Source organism: Carcharhinus amblyrhynchos, unplaced genomic scaffold, assembly GCF_965287045.1.
Source record: "Carcharhinus amblyrhynchos unplaced genomic scaffold, sCarAmb.v2.hapA chromosome_1171, whole genome shotgun sequence".
NCBI classification, from domain to species: domain Eukaryota; kingdom Metazoa; phylum Chordata; class Chondrichthyes; order Carcharhiniformes; family Carcharhinidae; genus Carcharhinus; species Carcharhinus amblyrhynchos.
Genome location: NW_027650911.1, coordinates 1 through 4801, shown reverse-complemented (window position 1 = coordinate 4801; position 4801 = coordinate 1). Strand labels below are relative to the sequence as shown.

The window sequence follows — 4801 nt, the reverse complement described above, 5'->3', positions numbered from 1 at the left end:
GCTGTGATACATCCAGAGAGAATGCTGTCTATGGTGTATCTGTAATTCAGTGTTTATTTATCCTCATTCCCTTCCATGTGGAAAGTTCTCATTAATTCTGCTTCCATCAGCTCACTGCCAGGCACTGGGGAATCTCTAAAGAGAGCAGAGATAAGTTCAAACTCACACTAATTTTCATTGATTGAGATGGAATTGGGAGCTGTGAGGCAGAGAGACAATGTTTTAAAAACACACATCACCCCAGATGGGACTCGAACCCACAATCCCTGGCTTAGGAGGCCAGTGCCTTATCCATTAGGCCACTGGGGCTGTGCTGGCTTAGGAGCTGTCAGATCAAATGATCAACTAATATCTAATGAAATGGTGTCAGAGAGAAATAACCTCCACCAGTTTGGAGGCACGCGGGATAACATTTTGGAATAAAAACAGGAGGTGCTGGAAATATTCAGCAGGTCTGTGGAGAGAGAGAGAGACAGAGTTAACGTTTCGAATCCATTTTAGAATTTAAAGAAAGTTTACTTATGAATTTCACAAGTAGGTTTACATTAACACTGCAGTGAAGTTACTGTGAAAATCCCCTAGTCGCCACTCTCCGATGCCTATTCAGGTCAATGCACCCTAACCCGCACATCTTTGGACTGTGGGAGGAAACCGGAGCACCCGAAGGAAACCCACGCGGACACGGGGAGAATGTGCAAACTCCACACACAGTGACTTGAGGCCAGAATTGAACCCAGGTCCCTGGCGCTGTGAGGCAGCCGTGCTAACCACTGCTTTTTTTTGAGTTGGATCAGGGATCAGTTTTATAGGGAGAGGTTTATATTCCAGGTTGGATTCTGGTCAGCCAGCCCTCAGGACTGAGCCCAACTGTGTCCATTTACGCAGAGGGTGTCTGGACTCTGCTGCCCGAGTTGGTGGTGGAGACACTAAACTCCTCAAAAAAAGAACTTGGATCTGCGCTGTAAGTTACAGGGCGATGGGCTGGGTGCAGGAAGGTGGGATTAGAAAGGGGGTGTTCCCAAGCTGGCATGGACAGGATGGGTCTCCTTCTGTGCTGTAACTTTATGATCCTACCTTTACAGACAACCATCGGATGGAGGCGAATTCGGGGAAAAGCTTTCACAGCCTTGGGGGGGGCCTGTTCCTGTGCTGTCATTTTCTTTGTTCTTTGTGTCAAATTAGTTTGCAATAAGATTGATGGAGAAAGGGGCTGACAGATATTTAATGGAGATAAGATTCCCCAACGCAGGAGAGACCCGGAGACCAGGGAAGGTGACAAATTAAAAATCAGCCCAACTTGAGGCTGAGAGATACATTAGTGATGACGGAGATAAGGTGTATTTCTTTCTCTCTGAGATCCTCGATCTGTGGAATTCTTGTCCCTAAGGAGTAATGGGGGGGTGGATTCAAAGTTAATTCGATTAATGTCACAAGTGAGGCTTTCATTAACACTGCGATGAAGTTACTGTGAAAATCCCCTAGTCGTCACACTCCGGCACCTGTTCGGGTTACACTGAGGGAGAATTAGCACGGCCAATGCACCCTAACCAGTACGTCTTTCAGGAGGAAACCGGAGCACCCGGAGGAAACCCACGCAGACACGGGGAGAATGTGCAGACTCCACACGGACGCTGACCCCGAGTCGGGAATCGAACCCAGCTCCCCGATGCTGTGAGGCAGCGGCGCTAACCCACTGTGTTACCGTGTTGGGACATTGCTGGGTTAGACAGATTGCGGAGCGAGAGGGAGCGGAGGGTTTTTGCAATCAACCAAATCAACCCCCGGACGGGAGAGTGGCGGGGTAGGCTCGATGGGCTGAGTGGCTCGCTCCTGCATTCCTAATCTTGTGGCCCTGGGAGGGAGGCCCTTCAGCCGCGGTGTTTGTGCTGTCTCTTCGGAAAGAGCCCGTCACACACTCCTCCGACTTCCACCCCACAGCCCAGAGCTGTTTACTGCCTCGGAGATCCTTGGGTTGGATGTGTCACCCTGCTCGAATCTCCCAGGGTGAAGGGTGGGGGGTGGAGGGGGCGGGGAGGGGGGAGAGGGAGTTATTTTGGGGGGGGGAGGTTTGTGGGGGAGGGGGGTTGTGGGGAAGGGTATTGTCGGGGTGGGGGTGCAGGGTGTGTTGGGGGGGGATTGGAAGGAGGGGGTGCAGGGGGAGGGGTGGGGGAGGAGGGTGGGATAACGGGGTGCAGGGGAGGGTGCGGGAGGAGGGTGGGATAACGGGGGTGCAGGGGGAGGGGTGCGGAGGCTGTGGGGGTGCGGTGGGGGGAGGGGGAGGGGGTGGGGCTTGTAGGGGGAGGGGTGGGGGTGGGGTAGGAGGATGGGGGGAGGCTGTGCAGGGGGAAGGGAGGAGGGTGTGGGGTTTGTGGGGGAGGGAGAGGGGGTGGGGGAGGAGGGTGGGGGAGGGTGTGCAGGAGAGGAGGGTGGGGGTAAGGGGTGCAGGGGGAAGGGCGGGTGGGGTTTGTAGGGGAGGGTTGGGGAGGAGGGTTGGAGGAGGGGGTGCAGGGGGAAAGGAGAGGGGGTGGGGTTTGTAGGAGGAGGGGAGGGGGGGTGGGGGAGGAGGGTGGGGGAGGGTGTGCAGGGGAGTAGGGTGGGGGGAAGGGGAGCAGGGGAAGGGGTGGTGGGGTTTGTAGGGGAGGGGTGGGGGGTGGGGGAGGAGGGTGGGTGTGCAGGGGGAGGGGAGGGGTGGTGGGGGAGGGGGTTGGGGGGTGGGTGTGCAGGGGAGGGAGGGGGGTGGGGGAGGGGGTTGGGGGGAGGGAGAGGGGGGGTGGGGTTTGTAGGGGGAAAGGTGGGGGGTGTGGGGGGTGGGAAGGGAGCCAAGATGCTCGAACAAAGCACCCAGTTGTGGGGTGGGGGTGGGGTGGGGGTTGGGGGGGGTGGGGGGGGGGGGGGTCTGGGCCGTGTTGCCGGGGCGATTAAACACAAACCGAGGCAGGAAGGGGCCACGCTGCAGGAAAGTAGTTCAGTTTCTCGGGTATTTTCCAGGCAGTTCCGGAAAGGTTCCGGTGGGAAAAGGGAAAGGGTTTCAGTGGGAAGATCACTCCCCTGTCTGTCAGCGCCACCTTGTGTGAAATCGGTTTCTCTGGGGGGGTGGGGGGAAAGGGGGGGGCGGCGGAGGGGGGAGGGGTGGGGGCAGGGGTGGTGGTGGGGGGGACGGGTGGGACAGTGTGGGGGTGGGGCAGTGGGGGGGGGGGAGATTGAACTGCGCAGCACTCTGAACAAGTTAAACAGAGCGCAGTCAAACAGGAAATAAACCCCGCTGTCTGCTCACAGGTTTAAAACACTGGGGAGGGATCGGGGCACTCACTGTCAGGGTCTCTCTCTCTCTCTGTCCCTCTTCCTCCCTCTCTCCTCCTCTCTCTTTTCTCCCTCTTCTCTCCATTTCTTCCTCTCTCGCTCTCTTCCTCCCTCTTTATTCCCCTCTCTGTCTCTAACCCTCTCTCTGTCTCTCTTTCTCCCTCTCCCTCTCCCCTTACTCTATCTCTCTCTCTCTCTCTCTCCCCCCTTGCTGTCTCTCTCTCTACCCCCCCCCCGACCCCTGTCTCGTACCCTTTCTCTGTCTCTCTCTCTCTGACCATTTCTCTCCCCCCGCTCCCTCTCTAGCCCTCTCTCTCTCTCTCCACCTCTCTCCTCCTTTGTCTCTCCTTCCCTCTCTCTCTCTCCACCCGCCACTCTCCCCCTCCACTCTCCCCCTATCCCTCCCTCTCTCTCCCCCTCTCCCTCCCTCTCTCTCTCTCTCCCCCCTTCTCTCCCTCCTCCCCTCTCTCTCTCCCCCTCTCCCTCCCTCTCTCTCCTTCCTCTCTCTCCCCCCACTCTCTCCCCCCTCTCTCCCCACTTCTCTCCCTCTCCCCTCTCTCTCCTCCCCTCCCTCTCTCCCCCTCCCTCTCTCCCCCCTCCCTCTCTCTCTCCCCCCTCCCCTCTCTCTCTCCCCCCTCCCTCTCTCCTCCCTCTCTCCCCTCTCTCTCTCCTCCTCTCTCTCTCCCCCTTCCCCCATCTCTCTCCCCCCTTCTCTCCCTTCTCCCCTCTCTCTCTCCCCCTCCCCCTCCCTCTCTCCCCCCTCCCTCTCTCTCTCTCCCCCCACCCCCCACGGGATCAGCGGTTCAGACTGAAACCACCCCCCCCCCGCAGCTCTGAGAGGCTGTCCCGAGTCCACAAACTTTTAAAAAAAATACATATTTTCTATTTTGTGCAAACTGACTGACGCACTGGTTAGCACAGCTGCCTCACAGCTCCAGGGACCCGGGTTCGATTCCCGGCTCAGGTCACTGTCTGTGTGGAGTCTGCACATTCTCCCCGTGTCTGCCTGGGTTTCCTCCCGGGTGCTCCGGTTTCCTCCCACATCCGAAAAATGTGCTGATTAGGGTGCACTGGCCGTGCTAAATTCTCTAGAACAGGCACCAGAGTGTGATGCCAGTGGATTTTCGCAGTAACTTCATTGCGGTGTTGTTGCGTTACGTGTGACCCTTTTTATAAACTTAAAATAAAACTCATGACTTAAAGAAAATACCAATTTCTTACACAAAAGCCGATCCTGTTGTATTTTCGGGGATCAAACTGTGTTGTGATTGTTGATTCATTATCGGTAATTATGAGTGATTAATTTAAAGTCAATGTTTACATTTTCCTCTGCCAATTCCAGCGGCAAGCTCCCAGATAACCACAGACACGGTAAATGGTGCACCACCCGATCCGTCACTATCGCTTCGAGAGAGAGAAACAAGCCGGCTGCTCGTTTTAAACTGGAGAGCGCGGCGCAGAATGGGTTAAGGTGGAGAACTGGCGAAAAGGGGGCAGATCG

At 56.6% G+C, this 4801-nt stretch overlaps 1 non-coding gene across 1 annotated transcript; it reads right to left on the bottom strand.

Annotated features, from left to right (window-relative positions):
* Positions 1-236: 236 nt before the first annotated feature.
* Positions 237-309, bottom strand: trnar-ccu (transfer RNA arginine (anticodon CCU)). The gene has a single exon. It is a non-coding gene; the product is annotated as a tRNA-Arg (tRNA).
* Positions 310-4801: the final 4492 nt, after the last annotated feature.